This window comes from Caretta caretta, chromosome 2 (genome assembly GCF_965140235.1).
Source record: "Caretta caretta isolate rCarCar2 chromosome 2, rCarCar1.hap1, whole genome shotgun sequence".
NCBI classification, from domain to species: Eukaryota; Metazoa; Chordata; order Testudines; family Cheloniidae; genus Caretta; species Caretta caretta.
Genome location: NC_134207.1, coordinates 102,659,821 through 102,677,956, shown reverse-complemented (window position 1 = coordinate 102,677,956; position 18,136 = coordinate 102,659,821). Strand labels below are relative to the sequence as shown.

Here is an 18,136-nt window from a genome sequence, read left to right as displayed (position 1 = left end):
AAATATAATTTTATTTATTTTAACAAGAAATGGATGTCCCAAGTTCTGATCACCCAGAGGGCTTGTCTACCCTGGCATTTCACAGCGCTGCAACTTTCTCGCTCAGTGAAAAAACACTCCCCTGAGCGCAGCAAGTTTCAGTGCTGTAAAGCGCCAGTGTAGACAGTGCCCCAGCGCTGGGAGCCACGCCCCTTGTGGAGGTGGTGTTTTTAGAGTGGTGGGAGAGCTCTCTCCCAGTGCTGCGGTGCGACCACACAAGGCACGTTAAAGCGCTGCTACAGAAAAATAATATGAGAAAATATTTCACTATTTTCCAGAAATTTCCACCCCAGAAAACGTTAGCAACCCAGACATGCTCAATCCCTTCCTAAAGCTGGAAATAATAGATGAGCTTTGTAGCATGCCCTGGAAGGCAAAACAATTGAGCCATTTAAGACTGAGGTGAGGAGTGAGTTCTAAAGTTAATAGGCCCTCATGGAGAATGCCTTGCCAGCACCTCCCCCTACTATAATTGAGGGAATTTCAGGCCAAGCACCTCTACAATTATGGCACTCTCTCAAGTAGGCGGTTCCTGAACCACTGATGGCTTCATAGGTAACACAATATCATCTTCTGTTTCATTGGGTTTTCTATACAATGGATGGATAGATAAAGATATTGGGTTTGACTTATAAATCCCTAAAGGGCTTAGGAATGGCCTACCCGAGACCACCTGTATTCTCAGCGAATTTTCTTCATGTTCATAAGGCAGATTTAAACATCTTTTGATTGGGGCCACTTTGAACAGGTCTTGTTTAAACACAGTTAAGGAACTAGGTTACAAGCTAGAAGATGTTTTTTAAACTGTGCTTTGGCCTTGTCCAAACTGGCCTATCAGGTAAGTAACCTGAACTGGTTTTAAACTAGTTCCGCTAACATGGTTTTAGCCCCAGTCGCTGCATCTAGACCAGAAACCAGTTGTCCCCTTTTTTGCAACAGTGCAGCTGAACTGGTATTGGCGGTGGTGTAAGCACTGGCATAGACAGGGTTCAAGCATATTCAGCACTGTATCGTGCTTTCATAACACTGTGCTGAAAATGCCCGAGCCCTGTCTTCACTCTTGCATATATCATTGCTGGCGCTGGTGTAGCTGCAATGCGGCTGGAGATGGGCATTCTGTTTTTTAGTGTAGACAAGTGTGGATGGATGAGGGTTTTCTGGTCATCAAGACAAATGCGACTGTAACTTAACAAAATGTCTACCATGTGAAAATATACTAATCTGATTTGATCAATAATGAACGATAATGCTGAAGTCTTTTAAAGACTAATGTGGTACCTTTGCATTAGTTTGTATCTTATGACTTAAGGCTAAGTTTTTGTAACAGATATTTTTGGTAAAAGTCCTGGACAGATCACAGGAATTAAACTTTCCCTCTCCTGGTATTGACACCTCCTCATCAATTATTGGGAGTGGACTACATTCACCCTGATTGAATTGGCCCTGTCAACACTGGTCCTCCACTTGTAAGATAACTCCCTTCTCTTCAAGTGTCAGTATAATAATGCCTGCATCTGTAATTTTCACTCAGTGCATCTGAAGAAGTGGGTTTTTCACCCACGAAAGCTTATGCCCAAATAAATCTGTTGGTCTTTAAGGTGCCACCGGACTCCTTGTTTTTGAGGAATTAAACAAAAATGCACGGCAACCTGTGACCTGTCCCTACTGTCACTAAAAATATTCCTGACAAAAGGGGTAGTTGGTTCAGCACCTACTGCTGCTGGGGCTCCTGGGTCCCTCTGGCCCTGGGGATGGGCTACTGTGGGGACCTCTCGCCCCAGGCAGCTGGTAGCTGCAGGGTCCCCCAGCTGCTGGCTGAGGCTGGGCAGCTGCATGGGGTCTTCGCCCTCCCCTCCCCCCCTCCAGTTGGAGGCTGGGAGCGCCAACCCCAGGGCAGAGAATGTCATGGAAGTCACAGATTCCGTGACCTCCATAACGTAATCGTAGCTTTATTTGTGACTGCTCTTGAATGGTGATTTATTGCAGCATTAGCTGAGAAATTATATGGAATTCAAGAAAAACTTAACAAAATTTGTAAATGCTCACATCTCTCTCTCTCTCTCATCTCTCACACCTTTCATTTAAAAATTTCCCAAGAACTTTACAGAAGTCAGTGGGGTTGCATGGATGTAAATAAGGCACAGTATGCCACTGTGTGTATAGGAATGACGAGACATATCACTAAAAAGGCAGCCACCATTCATTAATGAAAACGTATACAATTATATTTTTAAGGGAAAAATTGAATGTTTACTTTCAGAGTTAATGTACTTAAATCTTATAAAAATGTACATCTGCAAAACACTTTACACACATTTACTAATTAACCACAATTTCCCTGTGATATAGTAAAGTATGAGTTTTATCATTCCTATTTTGCCACTGGGAAAAACTGAGGTCAAGAGTTTCTCTTCAGTTTTCAGAAAGGCCTGTTTGCAATTGCTTGTACAAAAATGCATTCGCATCTGTGTACCTAATTTGTGTGTTCATTTACTGCAGCATGCATACAAGTGAAGTTATCCATCTAAGTAGTCACCAGTTATAGAGCTCGAAAGTGTGTCACTTTCACTAACCAAAGTTGGTCCATTAAAAGATATTACCTCACATATCTTGTTTCTCTCTTATCCTGGGATTAACACGGCTAGAACAGCACTGCGAACACGATTGCATGGCCATGTAAATTAGGCACTTGTTTTGCATGCATAGTAGCTCACTTGAAGTTCTGAAAATCTGTTTCTGTGCAACTTGCCCAAAACCAAAATTCATGTAAGAGCCTCCATAAATTACTTCAGAGATTCTAGTTCCCATCCTGGGCAATAACGGAACTATAAGTGGCTAGGAGGAACTTACCGGACTAAGAATGGGAAAATCTCTTGAAATTTTTAAATTTTTGTAATAAAACATTTCATTGTACTCTCGACAGTTAATTCTTCAAACCCACATGAATTTTCTTGCGGTGTATGTGTTTGTTACACTGAAGATGAAGTTATACATATCTGAAAAGCAAGATAAATTATAAAGGTTGGGTTTTTTTAAATAGCAGTAACTCCCACTAACTGGTACAAGGCTTGGTACTGTGCAAGCAGTTTCTCACTCTTAGAATGCGGTTACTGAAAAGCAGATATTGTGTGAAGTACCATCGATCACTGCCTCTGTTTTATACAGTTTGTCACCATTGTTCTTCGTATAGCATTGAGTCACATTTAGAACTATAATACAGATTGCAAGTGTTGGGGGCAGGGAAAGGAATGTTAAAAATAACCCCCTTGTTTCTGAAATCATTGAATATCAATATATCTGTGTTTAAATAGAAAATATGACTGACTGACATAGCTCTCTCTCATACAGTAGGCTAGAACAGGCTTACTTATATATAATATAAAGGTGCACAATACTTTTTGCAGTGATAGGGAGTGGCACTGAATTTCAAAAGGTTTGCAATACCTGAAGTTAGATTTGAAAGCTCTTAGACAGAAGTCTGAATGCTATGCTTGCCTGTTGATTAGCTAATAAAGTGAATGTGAATCTAGGCTGTACACATAGTTTTGCTTTTCAACAGGTTTTGGATCCCATATGCATCCCCCTAGTTTATTCTTAGTGAATACCAGATGACAAGTAAATAATTTCTAGTATGTTGAGTTAAAAGCCTTGCAGGTTGCATTTAACTAAACAGTCTGTTAAACAAAGGTCCAAGAAAATACACCAGGGTCCTACTTCTTGACTTGTTTCTGTAGCTTTTTAGTTGATTTTGATGATTTTTTTTGGGTTCTGAGTCAGGCTGGTATTCTTGCAATACTATTGACCACTTGGGTCTAATTTGTATTTATCATCTGGAGGCCTTTTGTCTTATTGTTCTTTCTCAATTTATAACACCCTTGTGGTATGTTCTGGGTTCAGATTTCTCCATTTATGTTAGATTCAAATTATTTGTCAATATGTGACATTAATTTAATCAAATTATTTTCCTATAGGCTTGCTTTATAGTTTTGGGGTTTTTTGTTTGTTGTTTTGCCTCTCACCAATGTTGTTTTCCTTCCATTTGACAGATTTTCTGCTTGTTTTGACTGCTTAATTTACCATCACTGCTTTCCGGTATAAATATACTGTACATAGTCTTATTTCTCTTGTACTAAGTCCACCAGGTTAAAAAAACAGTTACTGTGTATACATGCTGTATTTGGGCTCTAAACAATACTTACTATGATGTTGTACATTTGGATGATGGGTGAGGAGAAGTCATACCTAGCCTGAGAGCCTGAAAAATCTGTTCCTTTTAAAAATGAAGTATTCTTAACCTTGACAAGATAGAGCATCTAAAATGTCTTGGTGGTGATGGTGGATAGGTCTAATTTTGGGAAAGAGTAGTTCTGCGTTCTTATATTATAAATGACTAAAGTGATGTTTCCTTCCTTGCCACCCTCCCCCCACCAAGAAAAGTTGCATGCAGATTGACACAAGCTGTCATCTTGCATGGAGAATCCAGTCCTGCTCCCCCTAAGTCAATGAAATAATTCTATTAATTCTAAATTCTAATAATTCTAAATCTCAGTGAAGCAGGATTGGCCCCTGAACACTTACAGCAACATGTTAAATCTCCAACCAAATGATTCATGTTCAGTAAATGCAAACTTGGAGACTCATACAATTTTTTGTCACATAAAACTTGTAAAATAAAATGATCAGACAGTAAAATAAATATTAAAATAAATAAATAAAAAGCTAAGGCAGCAGTATAAGATCCCTGAGTAATTACTAGAGCAAGATCAGGCCCATGACAGTCTGTAGCTTCTGTAATCAGCCAAGTGGGACCGCACATATTGACAGCAAGTGAAAAAAACTTGGACACCATCCATCCAAAAAAATGAAATCCAAGCGCAGTCAAAAGAAAGTGAAGGGAAAAGGAAGAGTTAGCAGTAGAATAAAGCACTCTCCGGCTAAGTGAAGAGTTAACATGCAGACTTATTAGGCAAGCAGAGATGACAGTTAGAAAAATGTTCTTTGAAAAGCAAACCAGCATTAATTCACAGATTTTAAGACCAGAGGGAACCATTATCATCCTCTAGTCTGACCTTTTCTCTAACACAGGCCATAGAACTTTCCCATACTAATTAATGACACTCAAATGTTACAATGAGCAAGAGGTCGGGGATCAGGGGCAGAAGATTGTGCTCAAGCAAAATATATGCACCGAGGTCATAGAGTGATTTCTTCTAACTTCCAATGTATTGTTGTTCTTACCTTGTGTCCTTGCTCTGAAGAGCTTATAGTCTAAAAATTAGCTCACCAGTGGCTGTCACAGGTGCTTGTTACTTATGCAATTACTTTAAACATTGTGGTCACTGCCCTGTGGACACAGAGTTGTGTCTCCAGGATTAGAAATCGGGAAACCTGACCAACTGTGCATCCACTCACCTCCCATGCCACCCTATTTTCAGATATAAATGGTTAGTTATGCACTGTGGCTGAAATTGACCCCTGCGGAGAGGACCTGTACAAGGCCTACGCACCACTTTTGTTTCACATAGGCCCTCAAAATAGGGCTCCAGTGAGGCTCAAGTAGCACAAAGGGCTTGTGTGGGCCTAGTTCACTGGAGTGAATTTTACTCTGTGCAAAGAGTGGCAGAACCCACCTTAATAATATCCACGGCGGTTTTGCCACTGTGACGGGCACAGAAAGCTTCTATCTACCTCTGTGTACCTTGCTGAAGAAGGGTTGTCCTAAGTGATTGAGATGGTGTAGCTCTATTTTCAATGGTGGCGGGTGGGGGGAAGAGGTAATTTAAATCATGTATAGTGTTAGTAAAGCTTTTGTAGGTTCCTTGGAAAAGGACAAGATATAAGATATATTTTGTGGGGGGGGGGGGCGGGGATGGACAAAGAGTTCTTAAAAAAAACAAAACAAAAAAAACCCATCTAGTTGAACAGGAATATATGACCTCTGTGACACCAGCTGCCAGGGAGATCTTTAGAGCTGATAATGGGAATGTAATTAGAAGATGGACTGTGGCTATTTATAGACATGTTATGGACTGATACTATAGAATTAGAAGGCATTGTGTGAAATGTTCATGTAACATCTCTAAAGGAGGCCAGTACCACAGGAATAGATCAGAAATCCAGCTCTTTAACTGCCTAAATGTAGACTTACACAATAGCCGAGTGACACTTCTGAAGAGTGCACAATTTAAACAAAGAATATGTTCAGAAAGTACACTGTGTGCCTAGTAGGCAGTTGGTAAGACTGGACAAACAATACACAGTTTGTATCCACATTTACATTTAAACAAGGGAACATACAAGGTTTCCATGACAATTTAACCCTTAGAATGTTACTGAACTTAATTTCCAGGTGGGTAATGCTTAAAAATTAGGTATGTGGGAGGGGGAGTTTGGGGTCTCCTCAGAGAAAATGGGGATGAATATACTGGTTCTACAGTCAGGAGGGATTTCAGGGCTAGGCTGTTGCACGCATAGGGATAATCTGGAATGTTGTCTTGAAGAGGCTTGTGAGAAGATTCTTCCATATGGTGGGGATCAAGGTTTTTGTGGGAGTAGTTAAACTGAAAGGAAGTGAGATTGGGATAAGAGTTTATTGGGATAGTTTGGAGAGTACATTGGGACCAGGATTTTAAATGGGAAGAGGTGGCAGGAAGGATTGGCAGATGGTGGGGAGGTCAGAACAGAGACTGGCTGCTTGTGATGGGAGAGTAGCAGAAGGGATTGAGAGACTGGAACATTGCATATTGTACTTGTCTTCAGGTTGGGGAGACTTAAATCCAAACATTTAATATTATGCACATAGGATTTTGTGGTTAGTGATAGACATATTTTTAGAATCTGCTGTACCCTATGTAAGTGCTTTGATTCCCTGTTCTATGGGAAGAAATTGATTTCAGGAATACAGGCAAGTTTATTAGTATTGAGTTTTGAATGTTTGAATTAATGTTTCTTTCTCTTGCCTTTTAGTCATCAAAACAAATAGTCCTCTCTCTCTGTCTCTGATATTGCTCTTTTCAAACATTTCATTCCCAGCTCTCTTCTATTATTTAAATTCTTTCTGTAGAACATTCTATTTGTCCTAGGACACTACCAATTTTGATCAGCTCATAGCTGGTTTAGCCATTTTGTATTCATTGCTCCTTTTGTTGTAATTCCCTGTTTGTTTTCAGGTATTGTCCCTTCTGATTTTTAGGACTGCACTGAGGCCACTGTAAAGAGATTGACTCCTGCCTAAAATAAATTAGGGAGATAGGCTTTATATCTAACATACCTTTTTCTTAGGCATCCAGACATTTTAAATCAAATTTAGTATCAGTTGTTGAGACATCTGAAAAATGTTGCCTCAAATATTAAATCTTTCTATAGAGGAAATCTCAGTTGTTTTTTTCTCCTACTATATTCAATATTTTCAGAAATCCTTTAAATAAACATTGTTATGGGGGGAGGGAAGGAAAGGGAGAAGAGAATAGAAGGAGGCTAGATTTAAAATATCCCCTATATTACCTTCAGAATTGTTAGGTTACAAAGAGTCTTCTAGATTTTAAAAATCTTGGGAATTTTTAAACCATCAGTGCTGAGAACTTTAACAAAACATGTACACTTTAACAAAATACCCACTGTTAGTGGTAGGACTTGGAATATTTTTGTTCCGTCTGCTCATTCTTCAAAAGCAATTAACAAAGTCTATTTCCAGAGCTATGCTGACAGACTTGATTATGGAGCTACCAAACAAAGAAATCTTGACAAGCCAGGTAGGGCACTATGGCAAAAAAACAAAAGAAAAAAACCCCTATGTCCCTCTCCCTTCACAATAGTCAATAGAATGCAAAATGGGCCATATACTGCGGTGCTTTGCTCTTTGTGGGTCTGTGTGGAGAGGCATTTTAAAACATGCTGGAATGGATAATAGAAACCACAGTGGCCTGATGGAGAGGAATCTACACCGCTTGCCCCAAACTCATTTCTTCAGTTTGGTCACGAGTGACAGCATTTGCCACAATATGTGTAGAATTTAGCTGTAGACGCAACAGCCAGGTAACTTCAACTCAATTCAAAATACAGAACAATCCCCTCCCCTACTTTATTTAAAAAAAAAAAGTATAAAATCAATAAGGAATAAGTATTTTCAAACCTCTAAGAGCAAAACTAAAAATTCAAATACTATTAAAAGTTACCTGACTCTCTTTTCAGAAGGCTGATCTATGGAATACGGTTTGCCTGTTTGTTTTGTAGTTTTCCACAGCTCTACCAATGGTCTGTTCTCTGTAAGCAGAGGGAGGCATCTCAGGTCTCAGTAATGGATGTAGTATATATTTCTTGCATATATCAAATATACAAAGAGTCATAGCAACATAAATCTTTTATGAAGGAAGAAAATGTCAGGATTCCAAAAGGAAATAGCCCATTTGCTGTAGGAAAGCAATAAACAGTGAAGGGGGCTTAACCTAGTTTTATGAAACCTGGAGTTATTCTGACTGTGTTTTTATGGACTGAATGCAATTAGGGATTGAGAGATCCCCATTTTCAGTTCTGTTTCCTTCTTTCCTTCCCCCATCTATCCAAAGTGAAAATTTTAGTCTGAAGTGCAGTTAATCTAAGAAACATTGCTGATCTGGGATTAGATCAGGAAACTGTCTGATGGCTGGGGAATCAGCTAAATACGCTAAACTGTGCTCTTGAACAAATGTAGTGTCTATAGTTTTGTTGCTGTGCACAGTCACTATTAACAAAATGTTTAAGTTGTTCATTACTAGAACTGTAGAGTGTACTGGACTTTTCTGGAATGAAGGACTCTTAATCCAGAGAAACCCATTGAAGAATCTTTATGACCAAAAGGGTATAGTACTTATTTAAATGAAAGTTTTTAAACACTGGTAATACCAAAAAACCACTGACACCCCAATGTATATCTGAAATGTGCATGAAAAATCCAAGCATGTCCATTTCCACTTACCCTGAATATAACATACAGCTACCTAGTATTGTATGCCACCCTCTCTCCTGCACTTGGGCAGTGCGCAAATGTACATTATTCTGAGCTAGTGTATTTTTCCTTATGTCCGCTTTTATGCAGAAAGCATTTTAGAGTTTGAACTTTAATGTGACATCACAAAAAGGATGACAAATGTGAGTTTCAGTCCTTTAAATGTTTCAGAGTTGTAGCAGTGTTAGTCTGTATCAGCAAAAATAACGAGGAGTCCTTGTGGCACCTTAGAGACTAACAAATTTATTTGGGCATAAGCTTTCGTGCTTTAGAACCCACTTCGTCAGATGCATGGAGTAAAAATATAGGAGCAGGTATAAGTACATGATAGGATGGGAGATTGCTTTACCAAGTGTGAGGCCAGTCTAACGAGATAAATCAATTAACAGCAGGATACCAAGGGAGGAAAAATAACTTTTAAAGTGGTAAGAGAGTGGCCCATTACAGACAGTTGACAAGAAGGTGTGAGTAACAGTAAGGAGAAATTAGTACTGGGGAAATTAAGTTTAGGTTTTGTAATGACCCAACCACTCCCAGTCTCTATTCAGGCCTAATCTGATGGTATCCAGTTCACAAATTAAGCCCTCTACACCAACATTCCACACAAAGATGGACTACAAACCATCAGGAATAGCATCCCCAATACTATCACAGCAACCTGATGGCTGAACTTTGTGACTTTGTCCTCACCCACAACTACTTCAGATTTTAAGATAATTTATACCTTCAAGTCAGCAGGACTGCTATGGGTACCTGCATGGCCCCTCAGTATGCCAACATTTTTATAGCTGACTTAGAACAACGCTTCCTCAGCTCTCGTCTCCTTACACCGCTGCGCTACGTTGATGACATCTTCATCATCTGGACCCATGGGAAGGAGGCCCTTGAAGAATTCCACCAAGATTTCAACGATTTCCACCCTACCATCAACCTCAGCCTGGACCAGTCCACGCAAGAGGTCCACTTCCTAGACACTACAGTGCCAATAAGCAATGGTCACATAAACACCACCCTATACCGGAAAACTAGTGACCACTATACGTACCTACAGCCAGTCTTCCTTGGGGCTGTAGCGAGAATGTTGCCCATCATGCGTGGAATGATCTTCCAGAACCAGTTACTGTAGTCCTCTCTCGCCTCATTCAAATACCTTCTGAGAACTCACTTATGCTGTGAAGTCTAAGGTGTTTAAAAAAAAAAAAAAAGCCATGTCCTCCCATCTTACTGCCAGAATAACTTCAGATATTTTTCTTAACATTATGCATTAAACTTACATAAAGATGGCTTATTTAGAAAAAAAAAATGTGGCTATGTGGGAAATACTTCCAAAAAGTAATACACAGATTATTTTTGAATAGTTCAATCGTTCCTTAGTTACTTTCTTGTGCTTGTCCATCTTAAAAGCTATTAATTGAATATCCTGTAACTTGTTTTGATGCCGGCAAGGTTTGCAATCTGGCTGTTCTATTACAAGGTCAATAATGCAGTGAGAGAGAGAGAACATGTAAGCATTTGTTTATTTAATACAAGTCAATCAAACTATTTCTGTAAGAAATTCTGTTTATTCCAATAAGCAACTCAATCTTGCAATATAAAATAACAGAGTATGATCATTAAACACTGTAAATGATGCCCCTTGCTCACTCTTATGTGTGAAATATTTTGGATAAATAAAAAATATATGTTCTGTTAACACAAAGCAACAATTCTGTTTGAAGCTGGTGGGTGGATAAAATTCACTTGTTTAAGTTTTTAAAAAAATCTCTGCGGGTTGTATGGAGAGCTGCCACATGCGTCTCATAGATTCCAAATATATGCCATGGCAAATCCCACTAGCTTCAACCACAGGCTTGTTCGTTTTCTGTGCTCTCCTTTGTAACTCTAAGCAAACAGTGTCAATGCCAGAAGTATTTAGAAAATAAGGAGGATATGCTACAGACCAGGCCTACACTTCAGAATTCCACTGCGATATCAGCCACCCTGTGGGCATCATTTTAGAGCTCATTGTAAGTTAATAGCGGACATAGTGAAACAATGCAGAATGCTTAAGGTTTCCTGCAAGCTAGTTATTTGGAATTTAATCTAAGATGATGACTTGGTTTTAATTACAGAATTAAATTTTAAAAAAATCTTTACTTTTCCCCCAGGGACTATGTTTTAACTTTTTGAACGCCTATTTTACTTAAAATAGTAAGTGAAAGCTAGAATGTGTTTCCCCAATACAGCCAAGAGGCAAATGGAAAGTTCCAAGACTCTTTTCTGGCTATTGTGGTCTGTGCCTGAGTATTTACAATTGCATGCTTTGTTTACACGTAGATGGTCAGTGCAGTTATGTAAAGGCATTTTTCATTTTACTTGATGGAACATTTTCCCATAGGACTCTCTAATTGTAATAGAGTTTGTAGTAGCTAATGTGATGTTCTGCGTTGGATTTGTAGAAGAATACATAAGTCTTTACTGTAGAGCATATTTAATTGTTTTGGAAAACAGTTCTCAAGTAACCTCCGCACAGGGGTCATATACACTTTTTTTTTATGCTGTTTCCTGCTCTTCAACTGAGGAGTGGTGGTATGTGCATCTGTGCATGTGCACGTTCTACTTCTATAGTAACTGTAAAGTAATTTTCACTAACTCTGCAGTATGCCCATCTCTGCTCTCTAGAAGAGTGTCCTTATGAGCTGTAGTGGAGGTATATGTATAGTCGCTCCACAATTATTTCAAATATCCATGGGAATGCAAATCTCTCTGCTTTGCTTGGCTACTGCCCTCTGAACTTCCCCTGTTTGGAGTTTTGAGGGCAGCAGCCAAACAGCGTAGAACAAGAGGATATTAACTACATTTCACAAACAGTAATTTGAACGTACTACCTGTGAATTGCAAGTCTTTGGAGTTTATTGCAGGATATGGTTATTCTGACAGAGATTTAAAGGGCTCTTACATTTTCATGTAATTAACCATTCTGAATGAAAACCATAGTGGCTGATGTTGTGTGGTGAATTTTCTTCTATTTGATAGGATTTGTCAAGTAAGAGGGGAAAAGGCTATCGGTGCTGATAAACCAAATCAAGAATTCTGATTCATTTTAATTCCATCGCTATTATTTAAACTGTGGTAGTTTCCAAATGATCCTTTCAGGAAGAGAATGTGCAACACTATACTAGGTCCTGTGTAGTATGACGTGGTCCCTGCCCCAGGGAATGTACAATGTGTCTGTATGCCAGTTTCATGGAAACTGATCTTCCTGTACAATCTGCTTAAGGTACAGCCCTCAAATATGAAATCTTATCAGTATGTATGGTCATGTTATGTTCAGTTTGCTGATTACCAATATCAGAAAGAGACAAGGAAAGAATAAAACTGTAAAGTCTTTTTCTTTAAAAAAAAAAATATCAGTTTCCCTGTTCCTGCTCAGCTGCACATCGCCAAAAACCCTACTTTCTATTTTTAGTCAATTTAATTTTTTATTTCATAAATCTTAGCTGGGTTTTACTGTTTAAAATGGAAAAACAAATGAAGCCTTGCTAATTAATATACTAAATGGTGTGTCGTAGCAATAATTCCCTCAGCATCACCCTGTATAGTTAGCAACTTATTTTTATAAGAGTGTTAATGTTCTATGAGAAATTCATCTGATCACTGCCATCCTCAGACCATTAACTGGAATGAGTTTACTATGATGACAGTACCTTATTGCACTTACGTACAGTTATGTGCTGAAATATTTTGAATGGCACATTTTATTTTTAGCTGAGAATCATTGTAGGCAAAAAAATAAATAAATTCACATTTACAATGATATGATATATGCTGACTGCCAACAGCTTTTTTAGACTTGAGCTAAATACTTTGTCATTTGACACTCTCCAAATAATCCAACATGGTTATTGTTTTTAAATAGATGAATACAAGTTAAAGTAGAGGTTGAGATGTAGCCATTACCCCAACTTGCTTGTAGCATGGGATCCTTCAGAAGAAAGATATGACCTAGAAGGATAGATATCAAGTGGCATTAGTTTGAATACTCAAATATACCGTAGATGTGGAATAAAATTTTATTTTTTTCCTTTGCTATGAGTACTTCAATGTCATCTTGAATCCAAAAGGGAACAATTTAAACTCTCAAAGCATCAAAAAAGGGTGACCATTTATTACACAGGAGATATACTAGTATGACAGCTTTTCAGCCTAGTGCTGGAGCAAAATCTCCGGTGCCTTCAGAAATGTTCATACTGAACAGAATGCTCAAGGACCCATGCATGTTGGTGCTATTTGTGCAAATAATCCGTAGAATTGAACAAGTCAAATGCCCTCAGATGGCTGGCCACTTTTAAATAATGAAAATCTTCTTTATTGCCCAAAAGACTTTGGAGGAGGGAAGGAAAAAAGAAAAATAGGAGGGGCTTTACACAGAAAAATCTTCCACAGAATCTAGTATTCTTTACAAAGCAAGCAAGGTAAATAGCACACTTGCTGTATGTCATTAGTCAATCAGTCCAACTATTACTGTCTTATCCTACCTATCAGACAAACCTTATATTTCCAGCAGTGATGCACCCTGGATCCTAGGATAGGGGGGTCTAAACTTACTCCCAGCATGACCCCTGTGTCAGGGACTCTTGGGGGGGGCAATTCACAGACCCAAGTTAGGTGCCCATGCTCTCTGTATAATGCAAGGGGAGAATTAGGCCTTTTAAAAAGGGATTCATGAAGCCAGCACGCTTAAGTTAGCCAGTAAGAAATGCCAAGAATAAGGGTCTGGCCTAAGCCACAACCCTCAAAGGGAGTTAGGTGCCAAACTCTGGGCCATAGGGAGGCACCTGCTCCACTGTGGATTCACAGCCATGAAACTTCTCTCGGGAATGGCAGAGCAGGGTTTTTTGATCTAAATGTTTGACTTCGGTGCCTCAGTCCCCCATGTGAATCCCACCTACTAGTCACCACTAGAGATTTATTGTACTGATATGAAAGAAACAGCTTGCCGCTATCTGTCCACCAGGCCAATAATAGCTGTTCTGTAGGTGAGCATGTCAGGCTTTATTTTATGAAAAAAACTGTTAAAAGGAAACCCTACTGCAGAAATGATTTGTGTGGTCAAGGAACATTTTTCCACCATAGAAAAGGTGCAGTTGCAAAATTTTCACCAGGACTTTTTCTTCGGTTTTGAGAATTTCATCCATTTTCTCACGTTTTTCATGCAGAAAGTGAGATTTAGCCAAAGAAAAGGGCAGGCATTGTCCATTTAGAGCAGTGCTTCTAAGCCTGCGGGCTGCTTGTGGCCTAATCAGCATGCAGCTGTGGCCCATGTGACATCCTCAGGGCCATACTGGTCATGTATAGTGTAGACGCAGCCTACATAAGACACACAGAACTGCGTACGTGGCCCACAACAGTAAATAGGTTGAGAACCACTGGTTTAGAGGAATAGTACTTTTTCATATGTCAAAAAGAAGAAAGTTTCAAGTGCTGCAATCACTTCCTGAAATCAATGGGCTCTTCACTGATTGCAGATTGCTAATCATGTTAAGAGAGAACCTTTCAACATCCCTGCATGATAGCTTTTACTGAAGTTCAGCTATGGTTTATTTGCTTGTACTTAAATTGGCAGAGTTTAATAACGAATAGCTATCTAATCTATCATTAGTTTTTATGGAAGTGAGACTTTTAAGTCCTCAGTCATTGTTTCATTTAAGATTTGGGTGTGGGCTTTCTACTTGTACATATCATACAAGTGGACACATTGTGCAGTATATTACACACCTACTCTGGTATGAGGACACAATATGTCCATACAAAAATGCTTTGAAAGTTCTGTATGACTCAGTGTCTTTTCTGATCCTCTAAAGTTCATATTCTTTTTTTTCTTGATGTCTTAAGACAGTTCTAAGTTAGAAAGGCCCCGAATGGATTGGTACAGCTCTGACAGATTCCTCTCTTCTCAAATTCCATCATTATGCTCCCCCAGAGCTAGATATGGCAAACCTAACAATTCAAAGCAAAGGTTCATTAAAAGCACCCATGAACTTCATTTACTTTCCACCTTAAACAATTTTTTATTCCTGGACTCAGTCCTTTAGCATTCCTAATTTGAAAAATCCACCTTGTTTCTTATCTTCCCCTCCCCCCCCCCCCGCCCCCAACAGCTCCTTCCTTTTCAATGTGGGGGTGAATGGGAAAAGAGAGTGCTCCTCTATAATCTCTTCTAGGAGATGAGCAAAATCCAGAAGGTCCCACTGGACACTGCTGCCTCTAGAGTAAGCTATGAACTTCTTAGGGACTGAGATGCCACAGAGAGCACTTCTATGTTTATTGGCATTTTACATTGTTTTTTGGGACTTCTCAGCTCCAGAGTGAGATAATTACCCAGTCCAGAGGTAGTGTTGGCACCTAGTAAAGGCAGGTCTCACTGTTGCAAAACTCTGAGAAGGCAGCCTGCTTGCCTGTACGCTCCCTCCCCCCCCAAACAGATTTTCTGAAGATCTGAAAGAAGTAGGCCTACTTGGCCTGTGCCCAGACTTTTTGAAAGGGGAAAGAGGCCACCTGATTGCCCCTCCGTAGGGAATCCTACGTGGCATGAAATTCAGCCCAACTTTGCCAAATGGTTGACGCTTTTTTGGAGACCTGGGCTGAGTTTTGTGCTGGCAGGAAAAAATAAAGGCAAGATGAATTGCACCTGATTTTGGGTTTCACATAGCTGTAATCATTATTTGCCATTGATAGACATTAGATTAACGTAACTGGATGTCATGCTCAGCAGCTTGTATTCCTGATAAAGTGCTATTCTTCTCTAAAAATGACCACACAAAAGGTAAAATCTATGAGGTGGGGGTGTCTGTCAAGATTACTTCATGGGCTTTTTTCCCCCCTGCTTTTCATTGGTGTTAGCCTCGCAGAGCCAAAACAGTGTGAGCTGGATTGTTCGTAGTGAAATGGGTGGGGGGGGGCTTGTGTAGCAAGTAATTTATTGCTGGGCCAATCTCTCTTCTGTTATACCTCTGCAGCCCTTCAGTGCCAGAGGGTAGAACTGGGTATGGAGAATCTTTACCTGTGGATGGTGCATGAGCCAGAAAGCAACCAGCTTGACTTTTAGATCTTAAAAGTTGTCAGGGCCTAGCAGTTAGAGAAACCATCTTTTTACTTGTCAGTAGATCAAATTAGATCTAGCATTATTTAGACATTCTAAATATGGAAAACCAGGATGCCATTTTACAGTCGGAGTAGAACTATATAAGGAAAGTGAAAAACTAAAAATGGCACTGTCAGGCTCTCTTTCACATGAAATTTCAGGTGAAAGTTTGCAGCAGTAAGGCTAGGCAAATCAAACTCCGTATCAGCTCTAAAAATGAAGCTGCTCTTTAGCAACAGTAAAAAAAATCCTTTCCATCAGAACTTAGCTATTCTTTGTTTTTTAATGCAACAAGCAGAGCAGAATCAGCTCATTTTTCCATAGCTGTAGTCAGCACATTGCTAACAGAAGTAAAAGCATCTCTGTTGGTAGACCAAGTAGTTATGACCTCAAGACAGTTATGTTGAATAAGAGGGTGCTATTTTTATATCGTATACTGCCGTAACTGGACTTTAAGGAGAAACATGCCAAACGATTCACTGGATCTGTTCTTCACTCTGTTTCACCAGATTTATGTCAGAACACTTCCACTCTAGTCAAGAGTGTTACACAATCACAAGTCTGGTTTCATCGAGTGGGAAATCAGGCCCTTTCTTTGCCATTCTTTTATTCTGTATAGGTTCTTATATCACCCTCAGAACCTTCCACTAGTACATTAAGTCACTAGTATTTGTCTTACATGGTTTGTTCTTTCTCATCCTCTCCCCTGGAGGAGAATTGTGTATGCAGTGTAGTGTTTGAGTAGGGCTTTTATTATTATTTTTTGTTTAAATATACATGGTGGTGTGTGTGAGTGCGCGCGTGAGCGAGAGAGGAGTGTACCTAGAGGTGAAGTTTCTAATGGTCCTTAGATCCTGTGAGAGTTTGTTTGGCAATCTGAGACTGGCACCTGGGAACTCTGTCTCCTGCTCAGACAAGCTTTACTTTTATTCTTAGGCATGGCAGAATTGAGTGTTTGTTTTTAGGTTTTTTTTAATAACATTGATGTTTATTTTCAAGCACTTTTTCAATTTTTATTGATTTAAAGTCATGGAAACTTTGGGAGGGGGGAGATAATTTAATGACAGACACTGAAATTCAAAAAGTTAAAGCTTTATAAACATTAACACAAATTGTCAATATCCTATGTCAAAATATACAAAGTACATATCTTTAAATCAAACTGAAATTTAAAATGAGAAAAGTGCTGCTTGAGAATGCAGTCATTATCAATGGAAGTATATATACTTGTGTGTGTGTGTGTGTGTGTGTGTACAGGGAAATCAATGGTTACTGACAAAAATCTAATCCTTTCAAGCCTATTTACTGGAGAAAGAGCAGAGCTGTTGACCAGGATCTCCATTCCAAAGTTTTAAGCAATCTTTTATATGTTCTGGGCCCAGGGCAACTTGAAGATAAGGACTGAAACCTTTAACTTGCTTTGTCATTGTACAGGAAGCCAGCATAGACAGCAGAGGGTATGGCTGCTGCTATGACAAAATTATATTTCTAAAACTAAACATCAGTTTGTCCTTGAAGTATGTTGTGTGTTTAAAATTCTAGAAGAAAGCAGATTTTGAGTTACCCAAGTGTAAAACAAAAAGCACGTGAACATTTTATTTTGTAGGCTGGGGTAGTTCAAAACTGGCTAATTAGAATTTTAATCCCAAAATTTCACCTCGAAGTAAGGATGTTTTTTCAAAAGCAATAAGCACCTGACGAAAATGGGTTTATAATAAAAGTGCCCTCTTGACCAAGACTATAGCATTGGCATAATACGAATTCATCTGGGTCTTATGATGATTTGGCTGCTGTGGAGACATACTGGCATTGTGCACCAGCATCCATTTGGCCAGCACGTGGGGGAAAATAACGTTTATGTAATGGCTAAACACGTTAACTGAGCATTATGCTTAGAGAACTTTTACCAACTGTTCTCTGTGTAATTATACTGCATGCAATCCATCCCAAAGAGGAGTGCTTTTAAAAATGATTTTCAACATTTTGACAAG

The 18,136-nt window shown here is 39.2% G+C and overlaps 1 protein-coding gene and 1 long non-coding RNA gene across 7 annotated transcripts in view; one reads left to right on the top strand and one right to left on the bottom strand.

The window, feature by feature from the left end:
• The window catches only part of MBP (myelin basic protein), a 174,027-nt gene that overhangs the window by 115,661 nt on the left and 40,230 nt on the right, over nt 1–18,136 (top strand). The window lies entirely within an intron of this gene.
• The window catches only part of LOC142071060 (uncharacterized), a 42,954-nt gene continuing 35,330 nt past the window's right edge, over nt 10,513–18,136 (bottom strand). For all 3 annotated transcript variants that reach the window (XR_012667011.1, XR_012667013.1, XR_012667012.1), the window contains one exon: nt 10,513–13,006. This is a non-coding gene — a long non-coding RNA (uncharacterized LOC142071060). The remainder of the gene's footprint in view (nt 13,007–18,136) is intronic.